The 20201-nt window shown below is 41.6% G+C and overlaps 1 pseudogene; it reads right to left on the reverse strand.

Moving 5' to 3' along the window:
- The window catches only part of LOC128636414 (coiled-coil domain-containing protein 134-like), a 29375-nt pseudogene extending 12987 nt beyond the window's left edge, over positions 1-16388 (reverse strand).
- Positions 16389-20201: the final 3813 nt, after the last annotated feature.

The raw sequence follows: 20201 nt of genomic DNA on the forward strand, positions 1-20201 counted from the left end.
AATATTGCCTAAGATATATTGACAGGTCAATATTGGATTTGTCTATTGTTAGCAATCTATTTGAGTCAGACACTATTGTTTATCAGGAGTCAAGCACAGGAGCACTTTTTTGCACAACATTGATCACCTTATTGCACACTTTGGTCATTGTATTTTTACATATCATCTTGTTACCTTATTCACATTTTTGACAAACCGGTTTTGTCTCACTTTATTTTTTACACTTTTTTCAGAGTCTCTGATCCTTTTTCATTGTGATTTATTTTTTAAAATAACACCATTTTTACACGTTTTATATCACCACTTTAACATATTGGAACACCGTTTTTATATTCTGACAATTTAGACTATTGGTTCTTAATATTCTGAATTATAGACTGTCATTGTCTCTTGTTCACGCACATACACATATATGGTGTGAATTCGTATTGACACATACGGTGCTTATTAGCATCGACCAGTCATTGTGTCTGGTTGTTGTGAAGGTCCACAGTTTGGTATAATAACCTTGTTGCAATAGAGGATATAAACCCTGCCTTATATTCTAGCACATTTTTGTATGTGATTGATTCTTAATAAGGAACTGATGTAACTAAGTAGTACCCTTTGTATTAGGGTACATGTTTTTATGAGGTTTTAATTCCATATCTTTGTTTTATGTTTAATGTTTGGATATTATAATAAATAATCAATTTCAGTAAATAACCCACCCAGAGTGTGATCCCTGATTGTACCTAAGCCAAAGGCGCTCCTATTTATCTTTCACAGTTTTTGATGATCTTAGCAGGTTGTAACTAAGGTCCACTGCTGTTCTCACACATAACTGAAGAGTATGGGGAAACTTCAGTTGGGAGAACGGCCTGCAGACTTAACTGCCCTGAGGTATGTTCAGTATATTTTTTTCTAGAGGATGATAAGAACTAAAAAAGGCTGACAGTGCCTGATATAGTTAAGGTAAGCCTGATTGCAGTGATTTAATAAATGACTGGCATCATGCTTGCAGTAAAGGGTAATTTTCATATTACTTTCTATTATGGCTTAGTATGTTAAACGTTTGCATATATATATAAAGAACGTTTTTGACTGAGGTGATAAATGTTTATTTGGGGCCTAGTTTTACACATGGCTGATATTTTACTCCTAGGAATAGTTTTTTAAGGCCCTCTGACTTTGTGTGCATGGTGGGAGGGGCCTATTTTTGCGCTCTAATTGTGCAGTTGTTTTTACATTCTGAGACATCCAGCTTCCCTGAAGGAGTCCCCTGACATATTGGATCTCTGTAAAGGGTTTTTGTGCCTACAAAAGTCGTTTTATGGGAAGGTAGGAGCCACAGTAGAGCTGTGGCAGTTTGCTTTTGACTGTTATAACGTTTTTTACCGTTTTTTTGCTTCGTTTTTGAACCTGAGGGGTTAATCATCCATTTGCAAGTGGGTGCAATGCTATTTTAGTCTTTTATATACACTGTAAAAATTTCATAGAGTTAACTGCTTTTTTCACTGTTTTGCAGTTTTTGTGTTTGTTTTTGTCCCTTAAAGGCACAGTACCGTTTTTTATATTCTGCTTTTTCACATTAATTAAAGTGTTTTCAAAGCTTGCTGGTCTCATTACTAGTCTGTTAAACATGTCTGACATAGAGGAAACTCCTTGTTCATTATGTTTAGAAGCCATTGTGGAACCCCCTCTTAGAATGTGTACCAAATGCACTGATCTTACTATAAGTTATAAAGACCATATTCTGGCTTTAAAAGATTTATCACCAGAGGAAATTGACAAGGGGGAAGTTATGCCGACTAACTCTCCCCACGTGTCAGAGCCTTTAACTCCCGCTCAAGAGGCGCCAAGTACATCTAGCGCGCCCATTGCGTATACTTTACAAGACATGGCGGCAGTTATGAATCATACTCTTACAGAAGTATTGTCCAAACTGCCAGGGTTACAAGGAAAGCGAGACAGCTCTGGGACTAGAAAAAATACAGAGCTCTCTGACGCTTTAGTAGCTATGTCCGATATACCCTCACAATGTGCAGAAGCTGAAGAAGGAGAGCTTCTATCTGTGGGTGATTTTTCTGACTCAGGGAAGACACTTCAACCTGATTCTGATATGTCTACATTTAAATTTAAGCTTGAACACCTCCGCATGTTGCTCAGGGAGGTTTTAGCAACTCTGGATGACTGTGACGCCATTGTAGTCCCAGAGAAATTGTGTAAATTGGATAAATACTACGCAGTGCCTGTTTACACTGATGTTTTTCCAATACCTAAGAGGTTTTCAGAAATTATTACTAAGGAATGGGATAGACCAGGTGTACCGTTCTCTCCCCCTCCTGTTTTTAAAAAGATGTTTCCCATAGATGCCGCTAGACGGGACTTGTGGCAAACAGTCCCTAAGGTGGAGGGAGCAGTTTCTACTCTAGCGAAGCGTACAAATATCCCTGTTGAAGACAGTTGTGTTTTTCTAGATCCAATGGATAAAAAATTTGAGTAAAATTAGAGTAAAACAAAAATAACTATGTATGATGAATTACTGAACCGAACTGTTATTCATTCACACTTAAGAACATCTATTTTTAAAAGTTAACAAGCATTCTAACAATCGTTATTATTTGGGATAAAACTGTGAGTGGGCATTAAGTAACCGAACTAAGTTTGCACAAATAATTAATGGTGCATACTAACATAAAGAGTGGTTTCCATAGCCAAACACACAGTACTTATCATAAAAGCCTGCATACAATGATTTGTATATGCAGGTCTAAGGACGTAAGATGCCCAGATTAAACTGAGTGCACAGTGTTAACTTACAGCTGAGATCATCAGCTGTTGAATAGATACGAGTGGAAGGAGGGTGTATATAGAGGTGTGTAGGGGGAGTCTTATCGAAACCAATGACAGACAAGCAAGAGGGAGGAGAGTGATGATTCACAGTTGTAGGCGACCAATGAGATTGTGAGGGGGCATTTAAAGCCCCACAGGAAGATTGAGTAGATATAGTCTATGAATAAGGCATAAGAGCCGAAACGCGTCAGACTGGCCTATTTCTGTGACAATTCATTTTCTATTTAAAGTTTACTGCACGATAGCATGAAGAGTTTTAATTGTTTGAATAAAGCAGGCATTTCTTGTACTATTTTTGAAATTTTGGCCAAGGAGAGGGCCTTTGTGTGCTGCTACAGGGCGTACAGCCCGGGTTTACCCGAGGGAGCTCCGGCTACACACCTGCATTTCCTTGCTGCCAAGACCGGTGTAAACTGTTAGTTGCCTGGACAGCTGTTCACCAAGTCTGCCCCGCCATAGGTCAGGACCGGTCACGAGGGAGTGACGTCAGACACCATCGGAGGAATCCCGCAACCGCCACAGAGCGGAGAAACAGAGCGGAGAGATCCAACGGGAGGGGTAAGACGGATGAGACAAACAGAGGTGAGAACAAATACCTTAATTTCTTTCAGTCACCGATAGCAGCGCGGATACTCATAAGCCAGTGGAACAACCTCTTGTCTACATTACACATTCTCTTCGGGTTCACAGGCTGAGAGTCCGGATATTCGACAGGTAATCACATTGATGAAGTGGCAAGTACCTTAACATTTATTCTTACAAGGAATTATTGAAGGTTGCTAATACGTGTGTGATACGAACTGTACAATGCAAGTGTAAAGTTAAATGAGCTTCTCAAATACATATATATGTATACATACGTTAATGATATAACGTTATAACGTGGTTATTGAAAGCTTTATTCACTCTGTTGACACACTATAAAGTTGACAATAAGATTAGTGTATTCGACAGCTACAATTATGGATGACAGAGTAGCTACATGCAGTAACTTTTACTCCCTGACAAGTCTAGAAGACATTGAGAGACACAGACCAACACTCAAAGATATTTTTAATCCTGAGACCCAGACCAAAGATATTTCAGATGTATTTTTATTAATGGAAAAGACTCTCACAAAAGAATATCAGATTTGGTGGGATAAAAGATCTTTAGAAAAATACATAGATATGAAAATGGTACCAAGGGGTCTCAGAATCAGGAAGTATCCCTCCTTTCAAGTAACAGAAGAATGGTTTATAATGATTGGAACGAGATCCTTACTGAATGTTCCATTAGGTTGATGAATGTAATAATCAAGTATAAAGATCAAAAATTAGAGGAAACCAGGAAATTTATTAAAGACATTCAGAGAGATCTTAACAAATTTGTTGATCATGAACAATATGAACAATTAGATTCTATGTTGAGGATGACGATAGACGACCTGAAGAAAGAGGTGGACAAATTGAAATATCGCAAATACTTAAGGGATACTGAGGATTACACCAACAATAGAGTATACCAGTGGAACTCACAGAACCCTAGGAGAATGAGGCAGTCAAGAAAGAACAACAACAAGAGAGGGATTGTAACGGGAGCAAAGGGACAATTACTGGAACAAGGAAAGAGACAAGTGACTTTTGTTGATACTGATTCGAGTGAAGATAATGATTTAAGAGACTTTGTTGATTATGCCATAAGTGGGGGTTCCTCTGAAGAAGAAGGACCCCAACACACATTTAATGAGAGTCCAGTTCCAAGTACATCCTTGGGCAGTGATAGTACCCCACACCAATCCACACATAGCAATATTTCTACAGGGGTAGTGGGTATTCTTAAGAATAGAGGTAGAGGAGGTAATAGAGTAAACAAATATTCACTACCAGCAGATACGCTACCTATGTCTAATCTATCTTCCTCAGAAACTCAGGTTTTTCGGGAGGTAGAGGACAGGGTGGAGGGACAGTAGGAGGAAGGGGAAGAGGAAAAGGCAAAGATCAACAGGCCAGGCAGGAGCATTATTCCCTAAGGAAAGACAAACAAAACAAATACAAAATATGAGGGTCATTAATCTAACAAGTATAGAATTGAGCTCTGAAGAAATTAAAGTTCTAGAGTTGGGCCTAAACTTTGTTCCTGCTACTGACTTTAAGGTATTTGATACACTCCTGGATGTCAATAGGTTTGTGCGCAAGTTAACCATTAAGAAATTCTACCACAGTGAAGAAATCCAGGGGTGTACAGATACATTAGAGACAGAGAAAATAGAGGTATTTAATGACTGCTTTCTCTACAAAGACACAGTAGATTTCCTAACATTGAGATATCTGGAAAGAGAGAGTATGGGGGCTACTTCCAGTAAAGGAAGTCACACAGGGTTTAAGAACAAATCCAAATTTTACCCCATCCATTTCAGAGGGGAAGTGTTGGAAAGCTTCCATAAGAGGGTAGAGGAGGATCTGGTTAAATTAAAAGCAGATTGCAGTTCCCAAAGGCACAATCTTACACATGCCGAACAGAAAGGCCTGAGGAGCCTGAAAGATAGGAAAGGCATTGTGATAAAAAATGCCGATAAGGGTGGCACAATAGTGGTCATGGAGGAATCCATGTACATACAGGAGGCAAACAGACAACTAAGCGATGAAGAGGTATACCAGAGATTGCCATATGATCCAACTAATAGGTTCCAGAAGGAGCTTAAGGATCTACTTGACGATGGAATGGAGGAGGGCCTGTTGGACTTGTGCACCTTTGAGTATTTATATGTGAAGGAACCGGTGACACCTATTTTCCATCACTTGCCGAAGGTGCACAAGTCCATCAAGGATGTTCGGGGGAGACCGATCGTGTCTGGGATCGGGTCTCTCTTCGAGAATCTGTCATATTGGGTGGAATCTCTGTTACAACCATTAGTGTGGAAATTGCCTACTTTCCTCCGTGACACGAAACATCTGCTGAATATAGTAGAAGAGGTCACTTGGTTACCTGAGTATTGTTGGCTGACAGTAGATGTGGTGGGATTATATTCCGCCATCCCACACGATAAGGGTTTGCAGGCTGTGCAACACCTTTTTGGACTATCTGAGTGATTATACGCAGGAGCTAAAGGACTACATTTTGCGAGTCATTGAATTCCTGCTAACTCACAACTTTTTTAGCTTCAATGGACAATACTATCTGTAGAGGCGTGGGACAGCGATGGGAGCCAAGTTTGCACCAGCCTATGCGAATTTGTTCATGGGCTGGTGGGAGCTGTCCCACGTCTTTGCGGATGGTAATCCTTATGGGGAGCAGATAGTAGGATATAAGCGCTACATAGATGACCTGCTGTTCATATGGATGGGCAGCGGGGAATCTAGAGAACAGTTTGTGTCATACCTTAATAGCAACGAAGTGGGCCTGTCTTTCACATTTTGTTTTGACAGAAACCAAGTGGATTACTTGGATATCACATTAATAGGTGATGTTGTTGCCAGTGGGGTAAAGACCAAACTCTACACGAAGCCCATCTCAGCTAATTCTTTAATTCATGCAAGGAGTAGCCATCCACACCATTTGCATTATGGTGTGGCAAAAGGCCAACTAATCAGAGAAAACGTAATTGTACAGAAGACTCTGATTATGTGACCGAAAGTACCAAATTGGTTCAGAAGCTGAGAGAGAGGGGCTATCCGGAGGGCCCAATAAATAGAGCTCTGAAGGAAGTTAACGGCATACCGAGAGACATGCTGTTAAAGCCCAAACCCCCCAAACAAAAAGACAAAAGTGAAATCACATTTGTAACCACCTACACCAGCCAGTTTAATGAAATTTGTAACATTATTAAAAAGAATTTGCAGATACTGAGAGGTGATGATGTATTGAAAAATGTGGTTGATAAGGGTTGTCGATTTGATTCAAGAAGGAACATCACCATTGGCAATATGATATCACCCAGTATGTTGAAAAAAACAAAGAAGGAGAGTAGCTGGCTAAGCTGTAAAGGGCACTATAGATGTGGCACAGGGAGCTGTACAGCTTGCAAGTATACAACAGTCAGTAAGGTATTTCAATCCACACAGACGCATAAAGTTTATGAGTGTCAAAAGTGTACAAATTGTAGAACCGAATATGCAGTGTACTTGGTAACATGCCAGTTATGCAGACTACAATATGTGGGGTGCACCTCTAGGGAGTTACGAGCGAGAATTAGGGAGCACCTCAACGATATTGATAAAGAGAGGACCCCTACTGGAGTGGCTAAACATTTTTTGAATGTCCATCAGGGAGATGTTAGTGCCCTCAAATGGATCGTAATAGATGTGATAGACAAAAAATCCAGAGGAGGCAATAGGACAAATGAATTGTTCCGTAGAGAGGCATACTGGATCTTCACTTTAAGCACACGCAGACCAGTAGGTCTCAACATTAAAGATGATGTAATAAATTTCTGGGAGTAATCGTATTGGACATGGGGCCAGGTACAAGCCTGACTGTCATACAATTATCGATATAAGAGAAAGATAATGATACACATTCAGACAGTAGCAAGGTGTTGTATCTGGCCACAAGCCCAAATAAAACAAAAATAACTATGTATGATGAATTACTGAACCGAACTGTTATTCATTCACACTTAAGAACATCTATTTTTAAAAGTTAACAAGCATTCTAACAACCGTTATTATTTGGGATAAAACTGTGAGTGGGCATTAAGTAACCGAACTAAGTTTGCACAAATAATTGATGGTGCATACTAACATAAAGAGTGGTTTCCATAGCCAAACACACAGTACTTATCCCAAAAGCCTGCATACAATGATTTGTATATGCAGGTCTAAGGACGTAAGATGCCCAGATTAAACTGAGTGCACAGTGTTAACTTACAGCTGAGATCATCAGCTGTTGAAGATACGAGTGGAAGGAGGGTGTATATAGAGGTGTGTAGGGGGAGTCTTATCGAAACCAATGACAGACAAGCAAGAGGGAGGAGAGTGATGATTCACAGTTGTAGGTGACCAATGAGATTGTGAGGGGGCATTTAAAGCCCCACAGGAAGATTGAGTAGATATAGTCTATGAATAAGGCATAAGAGCCGAAAAGCGTCAGACTGGCCTATTTCTGTGACAATTCATTTTCTATTTAAAGTTTACTGCACGATAGCATGAAGAGTTTTAATTGTTTGAATAAAGCTACCACATTTTTTACCTAAGCGGCATTTCTTGTACTATTTTTAAAAAATTAGAGGGTTACCTTAAAAAAATTTTTATTCAACAGGGTTTTATTCTCCAGCCCCTTGCATGCATTTCCCCTGTCACTGCTGCTGCGGCCTTCTGGTTTGAGTCTCTAGAAGAGGCTCTACAGTAGAAACCCCATTGGATGATATCCTTGACAAGCTTAAAGCTCTTAAGCTAGCCAATTCATTTGTTTCTGACGCCGTTGTTCATTTAATTAAACTAACAGCTAACAACTCAGGTTTTGCTATTCAGGTACGTAGGGCGCTATGGCTTAAATCCTGGTCAGCTGACGTCACTTCAAAGTCTAAGCTTCTCAACATTCCCTTCAAGGGGCAGACCCTATTCAGGCCTGGACTGAAGGAGATCATTTCTGATATTACTGGAGGAAAAGGTCACGCCCTTCCTCAGGATAGGTCCAACAAATTAAGGACCAAACAGCCTAATTTTCGTGCCTTTCGAAACTTCAAGAGTGGCGCAGCTTCAACTTCCTCTAATACAAAACAAGAGGGAAATTTTGCCCAGTCCAAGCCGGTCTGGAGACCTAACCAGGCTTGGAACAAAGGAAAGAAGGCCAAAAAACCTGCTGCTGCCTCTAAGACAGCATGAAAGATCAGCCCCCGATCCGGTAACAGATCTAGTAGGGGGCAGACTTTCTCTCTTTGCCCAGGCTTGGGCAAGAGATGTCCAGGATCCCTGGGCATTGGAAATTGTGTCCCAGGGATATCTTTTGGACTTCAAAGCTTCTTCCCCAAAAGGAAGATTTCATCTCTCTGCAAACCAGATAAAGAGAGAGACATTCTTACATTGTATTCAAGACCTCCTAGTTATGGGAGTGATCCACCCAGTTCCAAAGGAGGAACAGGGGCTAGGCTTCTATTCAAATCTGTTTGTGGTTCCCAAGAAAGAGGGAACCTTCAGACCAATCTTAGATCTCAAGATCCTAAACAAATTTCTCAGGGTCCCATCCTTCAAGATGGAGACTATTCGAACCATCCTACCTATGATCCAGGATGGTCAATATATGACTACCGTGGACTTAAAGGATGCTTATCTGCACATTCCGATACACAGAGATCATCATCGGTTTCTCAGGTTCGCCTTCCTAGACAGGCATTACCAGTTTGTGGCTCTTCCCTTTGGGTTAGCTACGGCACCAAGAATCTTTACAAAGGGTCTGGGGTCACTCCTAGCGGTCCTAAGGCCGCGGGGTATAGCAGTAGCCCCTTACCTAGACGACATTCTAATACAGGCGTCAAATTTTCAAATCGCCAGGTCCCATACAGACATTGTTCTGGCATTCCTGAGGTCGCATGGGTGGAAAGTGAACGAAGAAAAGAGTTCTCTATCCCCTCTCACAAGAGTTTCCTTCCTAGGAACTCTGATAGATTCTGTAGAAATGAAGATTTACCTGACAGAGGCCAGGTTGTCAAAACTTCTAAATTCCTGCCGTGTTCTTTATTCTACTTCTCGCCCTTCAGTGGCTCAGTGTATGGAAGTAATCGGCTTAATGGTAGCGGCAATGGACATAGTGCCGTTTGCCCGCCTACATCTCAGACCGTTGCAACTCTGCATGCTCAGTCAGTGGAATGGGGATTACACAGATTTGTCCCCTCTACTAAATCTGGATTAAGAGACCAGGGATTCTCTTCTCTGGTGGCTATCTCGGGTCAATCTGTCCAAGGGTATGACTTTCCGCAGGCCAGATTGGACAATAGTAACGACAGATGCCAGACTTTTGGGCTGGGGTGCAGTCTGGAACTCCCTGAAGGCTCAGGGCTCGTGGACTCAGGAGGAGGCACTCCTTCCGATAAACATTCTGGAACTAAGAGCGATATTCAATGCTCTTCAGGCTTGGCCTCAGCCTTCTGCGGTCAGGTTCATCAGATTTCAGTCGGACAACATCACGACTGTAGCTTACATCAACCATCAAGGGGGAACAAGGAGTTCCCTAGCAATGTTGGAAGTTTCAAAGATAATTCTATGGGCAGAGGTTCACTCTCGCCATCTATCAGCTATCCATATCCCAGGAGTAGAGAACTGGGAGGCGGATTTTCTAAGTCGACAGACTTTTCATCCGGGGGAGTGGGAACTCCATCCGGAGGTGTTTGCACAGTTAATTCAACTTTGGGGCAAACCAGAACTCAATCTCATGGCGTCTCGTCAGAACGCCAAGCTTCCTTGTTACGGATCCAGGTCCAGGGATCCCAAGGCAGTGCTGATAGATGCTCTAGCAGCGCCTTGGTCTTTCAACCTGGCTTATGTGTTTCCACCGTTTCCTCTTCTCCCTCGTCTGATTGCCAAGCTCAAACAGGAGAGAGCTTCGGTGATTTTGATAGCACCTGCGTGGCCACGCAGGACTTGGTATGCAGATCTGGTGGACATGTCATCCCTTCCACCATGGACTCTACCGCTGAGGCAGGACCTTCTACTTCAGGGTCCTTTCAACCATCCAAATCTAATTTCTCTGCGGCTGACTGCTTGGAGATTGAACGCTTGATTTTATCAAAACGTGGTTTCTCCGAGTCGGTCATTGATACCTTAATTCAGGCTCGAAAGCCTGTCACCAGGAAAATCTATCATAAGATATGGTGTAAATATCTTCATTGGTGTGAATACAAGGGTTACTCATGGAGTAAAGTCAGGATTCCCAGGATATTATCTTTTCTCCAAGAAGGATTGGAGAAGGGATTGTCAGATAGTTCCTTAAAGGGACAGATTTCTGCTCTATCTATTCTTTTGCACAAGCGTCTGGCGGATGTTCCAGACGTTCAGGCGTTTTGTCAGGCTTTAGTTAGAATCAAGCCTGTGTTTAAACCTGTTGCTCCGCCATGGAGTTTAAATTTAGTTCTTAAAGTTCTTCAAGGGGTTCCGTTTGAACCTTTACATTCCATAGATATCAAGCTTTTATCTTGGAAAGTTCTGTTTTTGGTAGCTATCTCTTCGGCTCGAAGAGTTTCAGAGTTATCTGCCTTGCAGTGTGATTCCCCTTATCTGATCTTCCATGCAGATAAGGTAGTTTTGCGTACCAAACCTGGGTTTCTTCCTAAGGTGGTATCTAATAAGAATATCAATCAGGAGATTGTTGTTCCGTCACTGTGTCCTAATCCTTCTTCAAAGAAGGAACGTCTATTACACAATCTTGACGTGGTTCGTTCTTTAAAGTTTTATTTACAAGCTACTAAAGATTTTCGTCAAACATCTGCATTGTTTGTTGTCTACTCTGGACAGAGGAAAGGCCAAAAGGCTTCAGCAACTTCTCTTTCTTTTTTGGTTAAGAATATAATCCGCTTAGCTTATGAGACTGTTGGCCAGCAGCCTCCTGAAAGAATTACAGCTCATTCCACTAGAGCGGTGGCTTCCACAAGGACTTTTAAAAATGAGGCTTCTGTTGAACAGATTTGTAAGGCGGCGACTTGGTCTTCGCTTTATACTTTTTTCTAAATTCTACAAATTTGATACTTTTGCTTCTTCTGAGGCTATTTTTGGGAGAAAGGTCTTTCAGGCAGTGGTGCCTTCTGTTTAAGTGCCTGCCTTGTCCTTCCCTTCATCCGTGTCCTATAGCTTTGGTATTGGTATCCCACAAGTAATGGATGAATCCGTGGACTGGATACACCTTACAAGAGAAAACAAAATTTATGCTCACCTGATAAATTTATTTTTCTTGTGGTGTATCCAGTCCACGGCCCGCCCTGTCATTTTAAGGCAGGTGTTTTTTATTTTTAAACTACAGTCACCACTGCACCCTTTAGTTTCTCCTTTCTCTTGCTTGTCTTCGGTCGAATGACTGGAGGTGGCAGTTAAGGGAGGAGCTATATAGATAGCTCTGCTGTGGGTGATCCTCTTGCAGCTTCATGTTGGGAAGGAGAATATCCCACAAGTAATGGATGAATCCGTGGACTGGATACACCACAAGAGAAATAAATTTATCAGGTAAGCATACATTTTGTTTTATTTGAACAGTTCTTCAAATATATAAAACTTGTTGAGACGTCACCATTACACCTCTAATAACTATCATACGGATAAAGTCGCTTCATTTGTGATACATTAATCATCTGCAGCCTGTGAGTAGGATACGGGTGGCGATTGGTGGCTATGTGCACATGATAAAGTAAGAGATTAGGAGTGATAGGTGCGCTAATAGTAGCTGAAGGTATACTAAAAGTCTAGCATAGAATTTTCAAACAATGTGAGATTTATCCCTGTGTAATAAGTTACGGTGTGAGATCTTGTAGGGTGGATTAAAAAGTTTCCACATATACTTTAAATTATATAGTGTTCGTGTTTATATAAACATATTATTATCTACCACTATTGTAAAATATAAAGAGAAAGATTTATATAGCCACTGTGAGTAGAAAATATATTTATAAGATAATGAGATACATATAAACAATATACTTATAAAAACACCAACTTAAAGGGACGTCTCCCTAATTGCATAAAATATTCAGAATTTAAAATAAATTTCCATCTTAAAACTCTGTTGATATCTATGGGCTAGATGGATAACATAAAATTCCACCTTAAATGAACTCAATTATTGGAAGACCAATCAGAAACAACTGATACCTTTAAAAATAACGATACAACAGTCACCAGGATCTTGATAAAGCTCCTTTGAGCGAAACGCGTCGACCTTGTGACTGCTGACCCTATAATTGTGTGAAATTAATACACAAAGAGACTTTTGGATACTATGTGATAACAGTTTTAATATTGTAACAACCCAGGTTGTCTATAATACTCATACTGGAACCTCCTCATTCCTGCGTGCACTTAGCACTAAGTGCAGGATTTGTCTACAATATCTTCATTTCATAAAGGATTTATTTTATTATCTAAAAAGAAGCTGATCGTCTTTTAACATCTCCAGCTAATCCCACCCGAGATACCAAGTCGTGACGTCAGACGCCAAGACACATGCGGTGCTGTTCAGTCACCAGGTAAGAAGGGGAGTCGCTGTGAAACGGGTCTAAAGAAAAACAGGTACTCGATCCTATTTGGAAAGCATATGTATGGTAACCTGTTTTACCCGGAGGTAATATTAATCTAAGAAATAACTTTTTATATCTACCATTGGCTAACACGTTCATAAATATTTGGACTGTCAACTATCTATCTTAACATAGCTGGATATACAAATACCACTTTGAACTATCCTATACACTCAAAGAAACGGACACTTATGCATAATTTTATGTATGGGGCAGCTTATTTAAACACTAATTAAAGTGTCGCTAATACAATCATTGTTTTTAAATTCTGAATATTTTATGCATTTAGGGAGACGTCCCTTTAAGTTGATGTTTTTATAAGTATATTGTTTATATGTATCTCATTAACTTATAAATATATTTTCTACTCACAGTGGCTATATAAATCTTTCTCTTTATATTTTACAATAGTGGTAGATAATAATATGTTTTTATAAACACGAACACTATATAATTTAAAGTATATGTGGAAACTTTTTAATCCACCCTACAAGATCTCACACCGTAACTTATTACACAGGGATAAATCTCACATTGTTTGAAAATTCTTTGCTAGACTTTTAGTATACCTTCAGCTACTATTAGCACACCTATCACTCCTAATCTCTTACTTTATCGTTTGTTGAAAGACGGAAGGATCTTTCTAATTTTTAGGTGTTTGGTATTTAATCCTTATTGCCAGCGCACTACTAAAGCCTCTCTATTCACAATCACGGCTATGTGCACATGCTTGCTGGTGATTGGTGGCTACGTGCATATGCTTGCTGGTGATTGGCGGCTACGTGCATATGCTTGCTGGTGATTGGTGGCTATGTGCATATGCTTGCTGGGGATTGGCGGCTACGTGCATATGTTTGATGGTGATTGGTGGCTACGTGCATATGCCTGCTGGTGATTGGCGGCTACGTGCATATGCTTGCTGGTGATTGGTGGCTACGTGCATATGCCTGCTGGTGATTGGCGGCTACGTCCATATGCTTGCTGGTGATTGGCGGCTACGTGCATGTTTGATGGTGATTGGTGGCTACCTGCATATGATTAATGAATCTCACTCTATTGATGGACGGTGAGACAGCTCAACCATGAAAACAAACAGTTTTTTTCTTCAGTAGAGGAACATTCATTTTACAAACCTGAAATCCTGCCCCCATAACACCCAGAGTTAGTGCAGGACAGACATACAGAGGGACAGACATACAGAGGGACAGACAGAAAAGGATGTGACTATAAAGTGCAATAACCCTCTCTTCTCACCTCCATGTTGTCTGTCTTGAACGAATTCTCGCTGATCCCCAACTCTTGAGACATCTGTAAGACAAAAAACCTCCACAAAGTTCTGTCATTTCAGCACAGAGGAATATTCAGGACTGAGATGATGTGAACCCACTCCCCATGTTAAATGCGGACGTTAAAGGGACATGTTCTACCGTGTAGATGAAAGAGCAGCAAGAAATCTTTTTTAAAATAGCTTTGCATGAACAAAGGTTAATTAAAACATAGTAACATTACATAGTAGATAAGGTTGAAAGAAGACAGAAATCCACTGCGTTCAACCTATACAAATCTTACCCGATTTACAATAAAAGCTCCAAATGAGCTTAACTTAATCCCTTTCAAAGAAATTTCATGTTCTAGCCAGAAATGTATCTAAACCATTTTTAAATGTATCTAAGGTATTGGCATTCACTACCTCCTCAGGTAATGAGTTTCACAATTTAATTGCTCTTACAGTGAACAAATCGTTTATGTTGCTGGAAATTATGGGGCCCATTTACCAAGCTCCGGATGGAGCTCGAGGGCCTGTGTTTCTGGCGAGCCTGCAGGCTCGCCAGAAACAGCAGTTATGAAGCAGCGGTCTAAAGACCGCTGCTCCATAACCCTGTCCACCTGCTCTGAGCAGGCGGACAGACATTGCCGCAATTCAACCCGATCGAGTACGATCGGGTTGATTGACACCTCCCTGCTGGCGGTGAATCTGCAGGGGCCGGCGTTGCACCAGCAGCTCACAAGAGCTGCTGGTGCAATGCTGAATACGGAGAGCATATTGCTCTCCTCATTCAGCGAGGTCTGGCGGACCTGATCCGACAGTGCGGATCAGGTCCGCCAGACCTTTGATAAATATCCCTCTAAATCTCATTTCCTTCCATCTTAAATTGTGGCCTCTTGTCACAAACAATTTTTTTTTTACATTTAATGTACATAGTTGTGCACAACTCATAACTTAGGTATCTACTGTTCATTGGCTGATAGTGGCAGCTTCCACAAAAAGCTAGGGACACCCATTTTTCAAAAAACATAGTACTGTAATATATTTAGTAAAAGCCGCATGTTTGTAAGAATCCCCCATGCAGAAGATGGCTGGGCTTACAGGATATGTTTGATATACGTCATGTGAGGGTTTATTTTACAGTACACAAATCTACAGCTGAAATACGTCATGCGCTCAAATGTGCCTGCACCTTAGTGAAACAAAGAATATTGGACATTTTCATTCATTTTAAACAAATTTGCAAACCATTCAAATTCCTTTTACTTAATGTAACATTGAACTATGGAATATTATTATATAGAATATTAAATACAAATACTGAAATGTGTGACTCTCAAACCACAATGTAAGGTTACTGGCATCAGTAGTTAAATTTAATACTCAATCGTTACGTTCAATATTAAAATCTCATTTGGTTAATAGAAAGATTCAAATCACAGAAGAAATATCACATTCTACTACTAAATACTCTGTGTCATTATGTTGCACAATGAAGGTGTTCGTGCCTAGGGCTGCATAGTCTCTTTTAAAAGGGATATTTAAATGCAGAAATGATGAGCTATAATTTGTTACGGAACATTACGTACTCATTACTCTAATGATAATTATAAACCTGATACTCTACGTGATATCTCACTCCATTTATAGTGGTCACTACCCCTCAAACAGTTACTTCATATCATAACAAAACACTAAGAGATCTACTGTGCATCCAATTAAAAGACAGTGACTATACTAAGCCCCTCCCATGTCACAGGCCCTGTTGTGAGATCACTAGGTTTTCTTACCAGCCCCAGCAGCTGAGAGTGAGGCCCATCGTCAAAGATCCTGCTCAAGTTGCAGAAGCCGATCCCCCACTGGATCAGGTTGTTCCAATATGATTTGCAATCAAAATAATGATGATGAATCTTTGGAAAACGTAAAACGGCATCATCAAAGAAAGCAGAATTTTCCACAGTGTGTGAATAGGCTGTAAACAGAGGACAAAAGAGGGTTCCATTGTACAGTGCGCAGTAATCCTACTGGGATTATGGGTATCCAAGTGTGAGGACATAAAAATATATTGTATGCTGAGATCTCGTTACCCATGACAACCAGATGCGATAACAGTCTATAAAATGTATCTGTATTTATGCACTCCTGGCCTGTCAGGTAAATAACATAAATTATGCTTACCTGATAATTCATTTCCATCTGTATGGGAAGAATCCACAGCTGCATTCCTTACTTGTGGGAAATACTGAACCTGGCCACCAGGAGGAGGCAAAGACACCCCAGCCAAAGGCTTAAATACCTTCCCCACTTCTTCATAACCCCAGTCATTCTGCCGAGGGAACAAGGAACAGAAGGAGAAATATCAGGGTGAAAATGTGCCAGAAGAAAAAATTTTAAATTTAGGGCTGCCCATCGGAGAACACGGGCAGGAGCTGTGGACTCTTCCCATACAGATGGAAATTAAATTATCAGGTGAGCATAATTTATGTTTTCAATCATAATCTTGTGGGAAACATATACCCAAGCTCTAAAGTACACAGAATGCTAACGGGAGGGGAAAAAGAGGCGGACCCTAATCTGAGGGCACCACAGCCAGCAAAACCTTTCTCCCGAAGGCTGTTTCAGCAGAAGCAAAAACATCAAACTTGTAAAATTTTGGAAAAAGTATGTAAGGAGAACCAGGTAACCGCTTTACAAATCTGATCCATAGAGTCCTCATTTTTGAAGGCCCAAGAGGAAACCACTGCTCTCGTAGAATGAGCTGTAATCCTCAGAGGAGGCTTATGTCCTGCCATTTCTATGCTAAACGGATGACACTCCTCAGACAAAAAGATAAGGAAGTCAAAGAGGCCCTCTGACCCCTACGCTTCCCGGAAAAGAGAACAAACAGAGAAAGAGGTTTGTCTAAATTACTTCGTGGCCCGAAGATAGAACTTCAAGGCACAAACCACATCCAGAAATATGTTACAAACGTTCCTTCGACGAAATAGGATTAGGACATAAGAAAGGAACCACAATCTCTTTAAGGTTGATGTTGCGATTGACCCAACCTTAGGAAGAAAACCTAACTTGGTTCATAGAACAGCATTATCGGCATGAAAAACCAGACAAGAAGGGACGCATTGCAAGGCAGCAATCACATATACTCTGCGCGCAGAAGCAATAGCCAGTAGAATGGAACCTTCCAAGACAACAATTTAATGTCTACTTTATGCATAGGCCCCAACGAAGCCCGTAAAACCTTAAGGACAAGATTTAAACTCCAAGGAGGAGCCTTAGATCTAAACACAGGTCTGATCCCAGCAGAGCCTTAACAAATGGCTGCACATCTGGACTAAGCGTTTAATCTCCACGCAGTCAGCCTCAGAGAATCTAGACATTGATGAACAGACCTTGGTCAGCAGATCCCTGCAACAAGGTAACTTCCACGGAGGAGATGATGACATCCCCACTAGATCCGTGAACCATATCCTTTGCGGCCAAGACGGAGCAGTCAGTATCACTGACGCCTGCTTAACTAAAGCCACTACACTAGGAACTTGTGGTAACGGTCGGAAAGGATAAATTGGATTGAACCTCCAAGGAACCGCTAATGCATCTGTTAGCTCCCTGAGGATCCCTGTACCTTGACCCCTATCTGGGTAGCTTGGTATTTAGATCTTCCTCTTGCAAATCTCTGCAAACACTCGGGATGGAAAGACCATTCTCCCAGATGAAGGGATTGTCTGCTGAGGAAATCTGCTTCTCAGTTGTCCACACCCAGAATGTGGATCGCTGACAGCAAACAAATGCGGGTCTCCCCCACACCAGAATCTGAGATACTTCCCTCAAAACTAGGGAGCTTCTCGTTCCCCCTGATGGTTTATGTAAGCCACCTAAGATATATTCTTTGATTGGAAGTTGATTAACTGGGACGAACCCAGCAGAGGCCAAGCCTTCAGAGCATTGTATATTGCCCGAAGATCCAAAATGAGATCAGGAGGAAGCTTTACCTCCTGAGACCAGAGGCCCTGTGCCTTCCTGGCACCCCAAACAGCTCCCCATCCTTACAGACTCACAACCGTAGTCACAATCACCCAGGATGGTCTTGAGACCGACGTCCCTCAAGACAAGTGATACGGCAAAACCACCAAGAGAGCGATTCTCCCGATTGGTTGTCCAGAGAAATCTGTTGAGACAGATCCGAATGATCACCGTTCCACTAGTTCAGCATGCACAGTTGCAACACTCTGAGGTGAAACCTGGCAAGGAAATGATGTCCAAGCTGAACACCATGAGACCAATCACCTCCATACACTGAGCCATAGATGGCCTTAAGGAGATCTGGAGGGCAAAACATGTTGAAGCTAGCCTGCAACGTCTATGGTCTGTTAGAAATATTCTCATGTCTATGGAGACTATTATAGTACCTGAGAATTCTACCCTGGTACTTGATACAAGAGAACTCTCTCTAGATTATCTGCCATCCATGGGATCGAAGAAGACAGAGGAGATATTCCCGAATGGTCCACTATTCGAAAAATTTGTTTAGCTAGACCAAACAGAAGAGCAATAAACTGGAAGTGCTGGTCCAGGAATGCAAACCTTAGGAACTGGTCCTTGAGGATTGGTACGAGAAAGGAGCATCCTTCACATCTATCGTTGTCATAAACTACCCCTCTCAAACGAGGGGAAGAATGGACCTTATTGTCTCCATCTTAAACGAGGGGACATTTAAAAACCTGTTTAAGCACTTTAGGTCCAGAATCGGACGGAAAGTTCCCTCCTTCATAGGGACCACGAAAAGGTTTGAATAGTATCCCAAATCTCTCACTGCTATAGACACCAGAACAATAACTCCTAGAGGACAGATCCCGTACCACCCCAGAAAGGCTTCCCTCCTTTCTGGTCAGGAAGACAGGAGGAATCTGCCCTTGGGTGGCTGAGGCTTAAAACCTATCTTGTAACCCTGAGCTATGACCACCAGGACCCATTGATCCTGCACATCCCTGAACCAAGCGACTGAAAAGAGCGACATACTGCCCCTTACATGATCCAGAAGAGGACCGGGGACCGCCCATTCATGCCGACGTAGACTCGGCGGGCTTCTTGCTCTGCTTGTATTTATTCCAGGACTGAGCCGGCTTCCAAGAGCTCTTGGTTTGCTCTGGCTTAGTGGAGGACTGCTGACATGGGCTTTATCAGAATGAAAAGAACGAAAATCGGCCCTTAGATTAGTTCATATACTCTTGCGGTAGGAGGGCACCCTTGCCCCCTGTGACCGTGGAGATAATTTGAGTCCAGGCCAAAATCATTCCCTTAAAGGGAGGGAAGAAGTCTAGACTTAGAAGTTATATCCGCAGACCATGACTTCAGCCAGAGCCCAACCAGCCTGAACAAAAAAATCTGAAGCCATAGCATTCAAAAGAATAAACTGTCTAATAGCAGCACAGATAAAAGAATTAACAACCCTCAAGGCCATAAATCTTTTCTGATTAACTTCGAGGGGATTCTCCACCCTGATCAAATCCTATAAGGAGTCACACCAGAAGGTAGTTTCTCCAGTAACCGCGGCAACAGCCTCCGCCGGTTGAAACAAATATCCAGTATGTTGAAACATCTTTCATAACAGAGTTTACATCTTTTATCCATGGGCTCTTCAAATGAAGAACTATCCTCAAGCGGGATAGTAGTACGTTTAGCATGGGTGAAGATAGCGCCATCCCTTTTAGGGACGGAACCTCACAACTCCATTGAGAGTTCAGGACCGGAAACGATCTTACCAGAATCTATCCCGTGGAACAGGAATCCTATCCTGTTCCATGGCCCTTCAAGTGTGACAGATGACTGGGGTTATGAGGAAGTGGGGGAGGTATTAAAGCCTTTGGCGGGGGTGTCTGTGCCTCCTCCTGGTGGCCAGGTTCAGTA

The sequence above is a fragment of the Bombina bombina genome, chromosome 7 (assembly GCF_027579735.1).
Source record: "Bombina bombina isolate aBomBom1 chromosome 7, aBomBom1.pri, whole genome shotgun sequence".
NCBI lineage: Eukaryota > Metazoa > Chordata > Amphibia > Anura > Bombinatoridae > Bombina > Bombina bombina.